Consider the following 14,839-nt stretch of genomic DNA (forward strand, 5'->3'; position numbering starts at 1 on the left):
TCCATGTATTTGTTGTAGTCCAAGAAAAGAGATTTACGTTGGAGACGATAACTTGCGCCATCGTTTATTGGCGTATGTACCTTTTGCATATAATTAACATGTACTAATACACACTTAAACATCAAAGGAAAAAATGTGAATCGGACAATAGGTGCTCTTTAAATAATTATGTTTATTTAACTTAAATTTGAAGAAATTAATATTTTTTTTACTTTTTACAGTGACGCAACTTATACCAAAATAACTGCACAGCAAATAACATCATAAACAATCTTACGTTAATTTGTAACTCTTTTACAAGCTGGTTAATTCATATGAATTTGTATGATTCATTCATCCGTTTTACTACAACTTGCATCCGGCACAGTGACGCAGGTTTATGGGTGGGACTGTTTATTTTATTGCTTTTACTTTTTTATAGCTTTTTTCAATAATCATACATTTTGTGTTTTAATGAATTCCTGTGTGTCATAATACCTTAGCAATCATATAATCATACACACGTGAGCATTATGGGGTTGAGTTTTGCGCAATTGTTTTTCCTTAGAAAGTAAATCTAGTTGCATTCAACACTTTAGATTTGATTGCCAATTGTCAAGACAAGAGCATAAATAAAATAAGGTCATTTAGTAACTGTCAACATGTTTTTATGATCATCATCTTTCTTCCGTTGTGGTTCATCCCCATGATTGGCTTTTGTCTGCATCCTGTCCACTCATTAAAAGCAGGGCTATTTATTTTTTAAAGCGGATACTTTATCCAATTAGCATCTCGCAGTTAGTGCTCATGAACGCTGAAACGTATTAAAGAGGAAATGGAGGCAGGGTGAAGAGAGATCTGAGAGTGTGCCACAAACACGCATTCAACTTTTTTGTTGGTAGTTTCATAAAGAACGAGAGACGCGCATTCTTTTCAAATCAGATTCATTTTCTTCATAAACATCATAGAAAGGCTTAACGACTCATTTGAACATGAAAACGCAGCCCTCAAAGAGCTCATTTCCCGCATGTCTCGAGCAAACACAAGAATTACTGAGATCTGTTAGTATTTGCCGTTTGAAGAAGATAAGAGATTGATGTCTCAAGCCATCATTTTCTCTATTGTGACATCACTTGTGTTGACCATGTCACATTACTGTTGTTACCTAATGACCTCTGTGTGACATTCATTCATATTCATTCTTGTAGACTGAAATGTTACTTTGGGTCCACAAAGATGCCTTAATGTAAAAAGCCTCTAAATTGTTTGAAAACAGCTTGACTGGTTTTGTTAAAAGTGCCTTAGAGCAGTGGTTCTCAATTTTTTTCGGTGTGTGGCCCCCCTTGTATACGGTGCATCCCGACGTGGCTCTACAAAAGAAAATGTATGACATAAAATATTTCACAACTTAATATTTTTAATAAATTAAACATATTAATTATACAATGAAGTGCTAGCCTTATTTTCTGAGATTTAATTACAAAGAATTTATGATATATTAATTTATTTTATAAATAAAACCCCGGCCCCCCTGGCATCATCTCAGGGCCCCAAGTTTGGGAACCACCAGTTTGAGGATATTCTAAAATACATGTTAACAGTTTACATTAAAGAAGGTATAATATGATAATATTGTCATTTAATCCAATTATTTTCTGAACCTGTAAATATATATTGTCTGTGACAACCCAGCTAAAGTTTCTAAAGTGATTTACTGTTTTCCACATAATCATCCTATATAATGCAAAGAACATTATGTAAAATAGAACCTTGATATCTGTAATATTGACTGAGTAAGATCATGTCAAAGATTGAAATCAATTTGATATCAGATTTTGATGATCCAAATTTCATAATTTTAATATTATATACAGTACAGTACAGTACAGTGAGGTAAGTGATATGTAGTACATCAGCCTACACTGTATTTGTCATTTTGTATTAAAATGTCAGCTTAGCATAAATGTAAGATGCAAAAATATAACCAAATGTTATGAGTCACACAGGGACACCTGGAAATTCTACATAATTGGTCAACACGATCACATGGCAATTCATACATATTTTACAAGGTGGCTAATTCAATGTTCATACTATCACATTTGTACATTTTTTTAACCATTAGCCTTTGCCCCTGTGAGATTGGAGTTAGGGGTGAGGTTAAGGGTGGGGTTTCATTATTGTTTTTTTATGCTAATCGTAAGTTTTTGCACAGTTAACTTTGTACAAATTCATAAAAATGAGCAAACATGTAAAATATGTATGATTTTTTTATAAGATCAGGCTCTCGGTTTTCACACTCTTCAAAAAACATCTTTAGGGTGCAGGGGCAAAAGTACAATTTTTCAGAAAAACTTGTATTGTTATAGAGTGCGATATATTTTTGCTTATAAGGGTTGTCTATCAATACCAGGTTGAATTAAAAAAAAAGTAAAACGACTTCAGTATAATTTCACTTTAAACATAAGTAGTGAATTGTTACTTTCGGACCCACCTGCAGGGAAGAAAGTTACACACAGGTGGATCAAAAGTATAACACAACAAAACAAGATACATTTTTGTGTTACACTTGTTTTCATTAAATATTCATGACTATGACCTTGTTAATATGTAACTGTAAACATATTTTGTAATTTATCTGAAATTTAAATTTCAGTTTTATCAAATGTTTCAAAAGCAACCAACAGTACAAACTTTAATTGTTGAGAATAAAACATTTTTATTTTGAACACTATGAAAATGAAATTAAATCAAATTAAAATAATATCAATTTTCAACATATACAACAGTATTAGCAGCAGGACAAAAGTAACAAGTATTACTTTTGTCCCGACAATATCTCCTTACATTTAAACACGATTTTACTTTTATTTTAAGTGAAACTTTAGGATGTGTTAGGTCACTAAATAACCCGTAGATTGATCAGTACTTTAACACATACGCGTTATAACTTATAAGAAAAAAATGGCCGCTTTAAGAATTTACTCATCATGGTTGAAAACACCTTTCTGGATCTACGGTGAGTAAATAATGCGATATTTGTCATGTCTGTCAAGGGTTTGCGTGCTAAAGATGCTGTCATAGTCTGGATGCAAATGTTATCAGGGCTCGGAGAAAATCGCTTTGTTACTTTCGTCCCGTGTTACTTTCCGTTTGTTATATTCTATATTAAATATAAATGTAAAAAATGATATATAAATAAAACAATTCTGAAATTAATATATGAATGTGTGTGTGGTTAAATATACTTAATAATTAGACACAGCACGCACTCATATATTACGCCAAAAATCACTTTTATTTTGTATGCGATTAATCGCGATTAATCTTCTAAATTAAATATATAATAATAAAAGAATCAATTCATCTCAGCAGTACGTGAGTATAGCATCAGGATACAGAATGAGTCAGAATCTAAGAAAGGGACGATCACTATGTAAACAGTCATTAAAACAACACCCATGATTGTTAGTGTGTCACCGACATAAGTGGGAGTGTACAATAGTGATTAGACATCAAGAGCCAGACTGTTATTTAGTACTATAAACCCAGAGTTGATGGGTCACAGTCTGTGGCATAAGGAAATAAATGCATGCACCTTTATAACGATCCTTAATATTATGTTTATCCTCATCTTCCACTTTCTTTATTGAGCCTGTAATCTTTAAAACTAAACTGAGCTTTTTTTCCTAAAGATGTAATGCATTCCCACAGACTTGGGTATTTCAAATAGCTGCCATTAGGCATCTGTGGTGGTACAAATAATATACAGCAGGCTGCCAGGTCCGAGACACACTGTACGGCAATTTAGCAGCAAAAGTGGTTGGATGTTTTAGGTTTTACAGAGTTATGGCCCTACTGTTATTACACAAATTACATGACATTATAATCAATGACCTTATTAAATGTGTACATTTGTTTAAATAAAATGCGAGTTTGCCTGTGCAAAACTCAATGCTAGGGTTTGTAGGGTCTTTCGATGTGGAGTTATTGAGGCATAATTAACTTGGTTACCTACTGTATGGGCAACATGATCTCACAGGAATTTGTATGTACCTGTATTCAATGAGTTGTTATATACCCCGTATCCCACTGATGACACATGATGGGATGCGGGGTATATAACATGCACATCCGAGGCAAAAACAATAGTGCAAATATCGAAATAATTGTATATTTATTAAAAATCGCTCTCGTTTATGACATTGTTATTACATTGTAACAGTTATGGCTTTAACTAACACTAGTGGGTGCAAATTAAATCTTTACGTTTTATTTGATATAGCTTGCAGGTTGTGTTCGTGCGCCCTTGATGCAAATGTGCTCTTACCAGCTGAACTCAATGGATTTCACCCAGACACCCATTGAGATATTGGCCTCCGAAGCCGGTGAGGCTAGCGGTCTATAATCGTGTATTTTCAACACCTGAGGGGGAGAGCAAGCTTCTATTAGTTTACGTCAAAGATTGAAATGCTTTCAGAATCTCGCCGCATGCCTCTCTTCTGCAGGTTAACTTTCCTGTTGCTACATTAATCACCATGACAACTGCCTCCGCTCCGAGTGTTATACGTGGCCATAAGAGAGAGAAAGTGAGAAGTCTCGATAATTTTGTATTCCAATTTCACACTTTGTGCTTATAGTCAAATCTATTCAGACGTCCTCTAATGCAAAACAGTATGAGCTTGCAAAATAACCAGTTCATTATACAAGCATTTCACAAATCTATGAGATCTCACTCTGTTTTCTTAACTAACTCATTTAAAAACGCATTCATTCTTGTCACTAAGCTAGAGAAATATATATATATATATTATAAAAGCACATAACTGTTGGCGAGCATTGAGACATTTTTTTTTATTAATAGTTGATTACAGTCATGAAATAAATGGTGCTTTTCCGTGCACAATTCACTGGGCGTTGAGGTTGGTTGCTAGGGCATGGGTGAGTGGTTGCTAGGGTGTTCTGGGTGTTGGCAAACTGTCAATCAATAGAAAGCACACCCGTCTCTGATTCCCGAAATGCTAATCCTAATGACTCAAGTACCTTCTTTCAAAATGTGACATTTTTAGGAACGTTAAGACAGTTAATGTAAATTGTGACCGTCCTCTCATGTCAGTCGCTTATATACAATATTTCCTAACAACTTAATCCCTTGTGTTGTGGTATTTCTCGTGTTACTTTGATCTCATACGCTGATCGATCTCCACAGTGCCACATGAAGTCAAACACACCTGATGTTTCTATAGCAGCAAAAGCAGAAACCCAGGATAAACCGGACATGATGCCATTGACAAATGGCCCTTTGAACAGGAGCGGGGTGCTGGTTTAAACGGCAATTCTCTGAATTTACAATAAATCCTCATATAACACCGTGCTAGTCATTTTTAGATATCTTAATGCAAAAATGTTAATGTAAATTATTTTCTTTCTAAAGGCCACCAAAGGTTTATCTCATCTGTCTTTATTTATTTAAAAGATGCATTGGTATTTCTGCTCTTTCCTCAATGGCTTTACTTGTATAGGAGCACAACCCATCTACCCATGTCTTTAAGACAGTGAACCTTTTGAAAAGGTTGCACAAATGCATACACAAATGCATGAATAATATAAAGGGTGCATCGGGTTTATAAGAGAAAAAGCAAATACAACGCTTCTTTAAGAAAGGTCATTGCAAAGTTTCTCTTGAACTCACCTCACCTGTCCATTTATCTCTGTCACAGATTAAAACTGAGTGATGCTGAATGAAGAACATCTCTTATTTTTTGTTATTTAACCGGAATGGCCTTGGGTCAAGTATGTCTGCCATAAAACATCTCCCACCTTGTACAGTTTAGACTAATGTTTCATTTAAAGCACTTAGGAATGTTAAAAGCCTATATAGCCAAGGACTGACATGCTAGCCAATAGTAGCTACACATCTCCCTGCTGAAAAAACCAGCATACCAGCAAGACCAGCATATGTTGTGTTTTGGTGCTGGTTTGCTAGTGAGCACCAGCTAAACCAGCATCAAACCAGCATCATCACCAGCATTAGCACCAGCTAAACCAGCAACAAACCAGCATTAGCACCAGCTAAACCAGCATTAGCACCAGCATCCCAGGCTGGTCATACCAGCATCCCATGCTGGTCATACCAGCATATGTTGTGTTTTGGCGCTGGTATGCTGTGACCACCAGCTAAACCAGCATAGACCAGCATAATTCCCATGCTGGTTTGATGCTGGTTTTTTCAGCAGGGCTTTCAAACTACACAAAGATATCAAACCTTATTTGCAGTTTCTCCATGTTTTATGCAGTAAATTCAATCATTGTCGTTTAAAAGCAAGTGGGTGATTTTATAATTACAGGTACATTTGGTTTCCAAAGTCATTTAATGGCGATGATTTGATAGCTTCATTCCCCGTCTTAACATATGGGGAAATGTTTTAAAAACATTCATGTGTAAAAATAGCATCCGAACACATATATGTTTGGGCCACAAAAGATTCTGGGTGCTAAAGATGATACACATAAATGACAATACGTATAGTAAAGTATAAACAAAACTTTAAACTCGACGTGACTAAATAACCGTAAACAACACAGTAAGCGCGCATCAGAATCTAAACTGCAGCTGATAAATCCTTATCAATAACTTTCTATATTTCTATTGTGCTTGTGAGGTTGCTCTTATATACACGTAACTTTATATACCACAGTTATATGATTAAAAAGCTTTGTTGAGTGTTTGACCTTTCAAACGCAACTCGGCTAAAATGCCGTATACAACACAGTAAGCGCGCATCAGAATCTAAATTGCGGCTGGTAAGTTCTTTCTTATCACTAACTTTGTATATTTCTACCGTTAAATTACAGTCGTGTTGTTAAGTGTTGCACCTTTATTAATCGTTTAATGTTTTTAGTAAATTAAAACAGTCAAACATACGTGTTTAGACACGGATGTTACAACAGGACATCTCTTACAAAGCATTAGTGAAACGCAGTATTGTTAGCTTAAACAAAGTAAAATGTTTTACATACTGTCCGTGCTGCTGTGTCTTTTTTTGTCAGATCCAATATTAGTGGTGCTTTTAATCACAGTCTTTCTGCAAATTCAGCATCGACTTGTGGCTTCTTAACAAATGAATGAATCCGCGGTACACAAAGTAAACAAACTCTCCCTACGCGAGCTGGAACTTCTTCAAAAACAAACTTTAACCACACATTCCTAATGTTATGTTCCGAGCCTCCCAGTTAAGGTTATACAGCGTCTGTGTTGTTCCCACATGGTTCTTCCACAACCGAACACTCTGTTTCCATGGGTACTCATAACAGATCACCACTTCAAAATAAAAGTATCTCAGAAAAAATGTATTTAAAATTCATTTTGGTTACATTTGGCAATCTTTAAAGACATGTTTACTGATTGTTGAGACACTGCATGGTTTGCTTTACCCCTGGCCCACACGTGTGTCACGGGAAGCTGTGGGCGGGGATACAAAAGTGGTCGTTCTATGGAGGAGGTGTTTAAATTGTAATCTGACGTCATATTTCAGAAATTTCCTGAATCGAGTGTTTTAATGGCTTGGTGCCAGTAAAGAGTATGTTTTCAGTTCTGAAACTTGCAGGATGTTCATTTTAGTAGTTGACCTCTTAAATAACAGAATATCAAGTTAAAATTCATTTTTTGATTCACTGCCCCTTTAAATCAATGTGGTACTCATCGTCATGGATCATAAGATGTTACAGGCCAGAACAATATATTTTTTTATGTCTTATAAAGCTGAAAATTATGATTTCCTGTTGTCCAAATTAGTCGGTGTCAGTTCTGTTACTGTCAAACTCTGTTACCAAGTTAGAGTAACAGTGTTTACAGTATGTAACAGAACTTGCAGTCATACAGAGAGAAACTCCAGCCTGATTTCACGAGCATTCTTACATACTTTATGAGTTGGCAAAGTTAATCGTGCAAAATGTACAATTCTCATGGTAAAAACAAAGTTCCCAAATAAACTTTTTATATACCAAACTTTATTTTAGTAAAATGTTGACATCGAACATAGTAGGTGAGGTGTGACTTTGTATGCCATGTTGTTTACAGACAGGTGTGAACCGTAGCATCTTCAGCTGTGTCTATCGCATTCATGTTTCAGTCAGAGGGTTTTAAAAGATCAAATAATGAGAACGGCAATAAACATGTCATAAAAATTGACATGCCCCAGTACTGCGAGTGTCTGACGGGGTGAAATAAAGTTAAAAAGGAGGGGTGGGGGGTGAGAAAGGGGGGTCGCAACAGGGAAGCAATGTCAGATCAAATCAGCACACGTGAACAGCAACAGGTCATTTGCATTTTAATCATTGGAAGGTCAGAACGGCTTGCTCCGTCATGTTTAGCAGACTGTGATTAAACGCGCATTCTCTCGCGAAAGTAATTTATGGAGCACGAAGGATGCATTGACCCCTGTCACGTTTTACACATCTTCCGTGTCCTGCGGCAGCATGTGCGTGTCAGGTCGCTGTAATTTACAGATGCGCATTGAGCGGGGGGCAATATTAAAGGCGTGAAGTTAAGCATACAATTTCACGCCGGTGAGAGCGCCATGACACTTTTGTCAGAAGTGCAGCGATAATGTGCAATAGAGTCTAAACATAAACATAACATTTCCCACAATGCCATGATGTGACATACAGTATAATGTGACCAAAAAAAATCTCCTAGTAACCTTGCAAGAATATTCTGGGGTTGCGCCATTTACATTTATGCATCTGGCAGACACTTCATTCAAAAGCATGTGGGTTATCTAGGATTCGAACCAATGACCTTGCTGATGCAATGCTCTACTATCTGAGCTACAAGTATCATTGTATGTAATTGTATAAATATTAATAACCATAATTTTACTCTCCTTTAGTAAATTTTGAAATTCACAAACATCACTTCCAATACATCAGCAAGGATCTCTTTGATTTATTTTGATGTATTAAGTTGCACTTCCTTAAAAAGTTACAGATAACATACTATTGGTATCATTTGCTTGTAATAGGCTTTATGCCCAGCTGCACTACTTCCTGAACTTCAGCCAGCTCCTTGTTTCCTGTCTGCCATTATTGGACAAACTGATTAATCCAGGTGTGTCTGATTATTGTTGTTGTGACTACTGAGGTCAGGCACACCTGGATTAATCAGTTTGTCCAATAATGGCAGACAGGAAACAAGGAGCTGGCTGAAGTTCACAAAGTAGTGCAGCTGGCACCTTATGGTCCTTAAGGATACCCATTCAATTCAACATTTAAAAAAAATACCATACACAATATTTGCATGCATTTCCATTAATGCATTTCCATAAAAAGTCCAAAAGATTAACTTCTTTCTTAATGTTTTGAACTGGAAAGCAAACAATTCCCTGCACGTCAAAATGGGAGCGCAGGTCAACAGGACCTTATTGCTTGCATCAGTGCCAAACCCCTAATGAGCAAGGGGTGACTTTCCCATAAATAGCCAAGGCCACATTGTGCCGTTCAGATAATGCTTAAAGCAGATTGTCACCAAACAGCCCATAAATGTGGGCTATGCATTCCACCCCTTGTCCACTAACTGCAAACAAGTACACAAACATTGTGGTTAAATGTTATTTGGTTAATAGCTCCATTATATCGCCAACATTGTAAAGGGAAAGCTACTTTCCTTTCCCATAAAATACTTTACTTATTCCCAGTCAGATTTTTTGTCTCTCTCATAAACAGAAGACTTGCATATGTCACTCCTGATTCCCGCTGTAGAGTTTGGATCCCATACATTAGCATGTTTTCATTTGCATACTGTATTGCTGCTGCTTTGCCTGCCTGTTCTCTCAGAAAAGAGTAAAAGAGGGTGCTTTTCCCTTCTCACATGGTAGCTCAAATACTGCGATATAATTGTTCAGTTCGAACACATTATTAACAGTCACTTGCTGTGAATGCTCCATGCATGCTTGGATGAATATTATGTATGGTGTCAATTTAGGGATCTATTTTAAGGGGATGTTGGTTTATATAAAGGAACGCCCATCCCTGTTTCTAAATATTTGGCCACAATTGTCAAAAAACATGTCAACATGTTTGTAGGTGTACCATGCCTGCAGCATGTTGGTGCTGTTTACAGTAAGGTGAACTGATAATGTTTGCTAATTTCTCATGCTTTGGGGTTAAACTTAATATTAAATGTAATTTGTCATGATTTTTTGCTTTGAACATGAATGATTTGTGCTATTAGTTTTATAAAGATTCTGATTAGGTTTACGATCTTTATTAAATAACACAAAAATTGCTATAACAATAATAAACAACACTCTAGGACAGTGGTTGGCAACGTCGGTCCTGGTGTGCCAAAGTCCTGCAGATTTTAGCTCCAACCCTGACAAACCCTTGCCTACTTGTAGTTTTTAGTGCTTGGTCCGAAACTGCCTACATCAATACTATATAATAGGGAGAAAAGCAGTAGGCGAGGTGAGTAGTATGTCCGAATACGTAGTATTACAAAAACAGTATGCGAAAAGTACCCGAATGACCTACTACTTCTGGTTAGATTTCGAAGCGTGCATACGATGGACACTTCACTATCCCATGATGCCCCAGGAGCGGAGTTATGCAACGAAGAAGAAAGGTGAAAGCAGCGATGCAGCCATTTTTGCGCTGGTATGACATGACGTGATGATGACGTATTTTACATGATGTATCAACATGGCGGTTGTAGTATGTCCGAATCGTATTCATACTACCAGGATTCATACTATACAGCAGTGGTCACCAATCCTTGTCCTGGAGGGCCGGTGTCTCTGCAAGGTTTAGCTCCAACCTTAATCAAACACACTTGAAGCAGCTAATTAAGGTGCTTCAGGTGTGGTTGATTAGGGTTGGAGCTAAACTCTGCAGAGACACCAGCCCTCCAGGACCAGGATTGGTGACCACTGCTATACAGTACCTACTGTTTTAACAGTCAGTAAGTACTTCATCTGATTCAGTATCTACTGAACAGTATGCAGTTTCGGACACAGCCTAGGTGATTATTTAGACCTTGATTAGTTGTTCAGGTGTGTTTGATAAGAGTTGTGTCTGCAGGACACTCCAGGACCGACATTGCCTACCCTGCTCTAGGAACTGCCCAAACACATCATCAACTTCTTTGCGATGCAATAGAGGCCACCAGAACTCCCTAGCAAGCACCTAGCGACACATTAACAAACGACTAAAGCATTCTAATGACTGCCTAGCAACACCTTAAGGGCTCGCTATAGTTGTGTGTAGGTCCTACGACGTAGCCGCGATGGTGTCGGTTACGCGTCGGTTTTCATTTATACTTTTGCGTCATCGTCCTCGTCGAGGTGCAAACACGCATGCAGACCACTGGCAGGCAGTATTCACGCATGTTACCATAGTAGCAGTGCGACCGTCAATGAAGAAGAAGCTTGGCCAGTTTAACCCACAAGCAAAGAAGAAACAGCAACTTGTTGTGTATGTTTTGAGATGACCAGCAGTGATGGAAGTAAATAAACAGCGACTAATGTTGCAGTTTGCGTTAAATCACTCCTCAACTTGACCCATTTTTGTTCTCACCGTTGCAAACGGAAATACCTATGATGCAGTTTTTTACCTGATGGGAGGGGTCCTAGTGGACCAATCACAGTGCTTGCGGTTCACGTAGAACTGACGCGCTGTAAAAAAATTGGCGAGGTGTACGTCAGGCTATGCAGAGGCTATGGATAACCTACGGCCTAGCTACGGCATAGACCTTACACACAACTATAAATTGGACTTAAACCATCAACCAGAGCACTCTAGCAGCCACCTAGCAACACGTTAACAATCAACCAGAGGACTGTAGAAATCACCTAGCAACACCTTAAAGAGCAACTATGGTCCGACTAACAATTTGACATTTTCTTTGGTGTGTCAGTGTGTATTAGTACATGTTAACAATATGCAAAAGGTACAAATCCCAAAGTAAACGATGATGCGAGTTATCGTTTCCAACGTAAATCTCTTTTCATGGACTACAACAAACGCATGGATTGTAGGCAACAGTTTACTTCCTGGGATTGGTAATGTAGACATGCCGGTCATTATCATAATTCTGCCCGCTTCTGAAATATACCCTGTAAGTAGTCTATGTTTTCATATTTAAATAATTTTCCTATGACTAAACCATGACTCAAATACGAGTAGCACTTGTTGTTTGTTGTTTGTACGATCACAAATGCAGACATGGTTTTTATGTTTTTGAATCCTTACCTTTGCCGCGCTGGCAAAGTTGATCGATCAGCATTGCATTGCGACTGAATCATTCAAACATGGTAAGGAGCGTCACATTTTTAAGCTGACAGCAAAGGTATTAAGGGGCCAATCACAACGTACAGATTAGATTAGAATCGCGAACACAGGGCGTTTAAGGAAGGCAGGGATATCTGGTGCAACAAAAATGTACAAAATGTGGAAAATAATGTGTTTTTTAACCCTAAAACCACGTTAACACATTGTATTATACCAAATACACAAAATACATTTTTTGCATTGAATGTTTACCAGTCTTTAAGCGTCTTACAAATTGTGTTCACCCTTGCTAAAACATTTTGACCCATCAGGTATCGTAGTATTCCCAGTCCTGCTTCAGTGCTGAGAGGTCTTAACAGGCTCTTGACTTGCGCCCCTCATTTTCATTCTCAATACCATTAGTTATGCCACTAAAGAGACAACAGCAGAATTCCCCGGCCACTTTCTCTATTTGGAAAGGTGATTTGCCCACTCAGTGAGGTCAGGCCGCTGATGGTTCAGCATAATTAGGCCTGTGATCAGTACATCCATCTCCCCACAACTCAGCCAAAGCAAGGCCAGCTCAGCAAGCGCTGACCAAGCCGAAGATCAGCGTCCTTCTCCGGGAAGTCAGCTAACGTAGCGGGCAGGCTTGACAGTTCAGTGGTGGGGGGTTGGATAGGTAGTTGGATCGAGCTGGATGCAAGACTTATTTTACTGGCTCATTCTGTGTCCTCTTAGCATGCAAGAGGAGTAGAATACAAATGTATTCTTTATTTGATTAAATAGCAAGATTACACACGTGAAAGTTATTTCTACAGCCTTTACATTTTACAATTCATTGCCAGCACATTTTCATTCACTCAGCAATGACAGGTGTGGGTTTTTTATGCATGACGCATCTGGCTAGAGGTGTTATGTACACTTTGGGTTGGCCTCAAAAAACTGTCAACATGAATGAAAAGTCTTCGGTGAGTGAGAGGGCAGCGGGTTCAGAACGGTTTGAAAAAGCAAATCTGGACTCAGTCAGACTTGTTTATGTTATTCATTTCAATCTCTGTATGCTTAAAAGCCCCCTGAAAGCATTGAGAATTAATGATCCATGCAGAATACAAGTCACATTTGTTAAATTAAGAAGGCAGAAGCCAAAGAAAGGAGACAAATCGTTGCCCTGTTTATCAAGAGCAGAAATCACTGCACATTTCTTCAAAACCCACTTAGACAAATTTGTCTCCATTGTAGATTTTCACTGCGTGAACCTCAACAGTTTATTATCCACGTGCAGCGGTTTCCGATAATAATCCCCACATAAAAATGAATTAAAAGCATCTCAGGTTTCCTGTCTTATTTTCATGCAGTTGCTCAGATATGGAATCGCAGGCACTCGTCCCAGACTGCTTAGCATAGACTGTGTAGTACCCACAACCCCCTTGGCTTCCTCTGCGGCCCCTCACGGCTCAGGCCGCGGCTCTAATGAAGTCTATGAGATACTGTATGCCTGTCATGCCCCGCTGCTCGTCTGATCAACAGAGTGAGAACGTTTACTTTCCCTGCATGCCAATTAAGCCCATCGCCTCCTCCATGCATTTCCCACCATCATTAAACCCAACGGCAGTGGCGCACATTGCAGAATGCAGAACCAATCAAAAGACAAACTATTATCAAAACTTAAACGGTTTAAGTTGTTTAAAGGGATAGTTCACCCAAAGATGAAATTTCTGTCATCATTTACTCACTATCATGTTGTTACAAACCTGTATACATTTCTTTGTTCTGATAAATATGACGGAAGATATTTTGATGAATGTTCATGAGCCCCATTCACTTCCATAGTATTCTTTTTTTCCTACTACGGTTTGATTGTTGATTGGTTTGGATGCATTCCTCAAAATATCTTCCTCCATGTTCATCAGAACAAGGAAATATTTCACTTCAGAAATACAAGTTTCTGAAGTGAACTGTCCCTTTAAGGTAGAGAAATCAGACTCTAAGGGCTCTATCTTACACCCGCCGCAATGCAGCGCAATGCGCAACACAAGTGTCTTTTGCTAGTTTCCACCCTGCGCAATTATCATTTTCACGTTTAGCGCCACGTTGTTTAAATAGCAAATGCATTTGTGCCCCCTTTTGGGCCCATGGGCGTTCTGGTCTGAAAACGAGGTGTGTTCAGGTGCATTGTTGGCACGTTGCTATTTTGAGGCAACTAAAATAGACTACGCCATTGACCAACAAAATCCTGGTCTAAAGTCTAAAGTCAATGGCGCAATATGTTTTTTGTAAATTTAAAGATGCACAGCAGCACAAAAACGCTTTTAAATATGAAAGATTAAAGGATTTTCTTTTTTTTAATGCTACCTCACGGATTTATTGTAAATGATGACTCTGTAACTGTGGATATGGTGAGATGAGAATTTTTTTTAAGTAATGCCTAAAAAAAAAACTGACGCTGTTCAAGTGCTGAAACGTGCGGAGAGCCGTTTGTAAATTCTTTATCCCTTGTTTATTACAAATAAAGTATTTTTAGAGTACAAACCTTTTCTTACATACTTGTAAATTATTTTTTGATGATATTGGATAGCCATACATTTAAAGCAAT

This window comes from Paramisgurnus dabryanus, chromosome 22, assembly GCF_030506205.2.
Source record: "Paramisgurnus dabryanus chromosome 22, PD_genome_1.1, whole genome shotgun sequence".
Lineage (NCBI taxonomy): Eukaryota > Metazoa > Chordata > Actinopteri > Cypriniformes > Cobitidae > Paramisgurnus > Paramisgurnus dabryanus.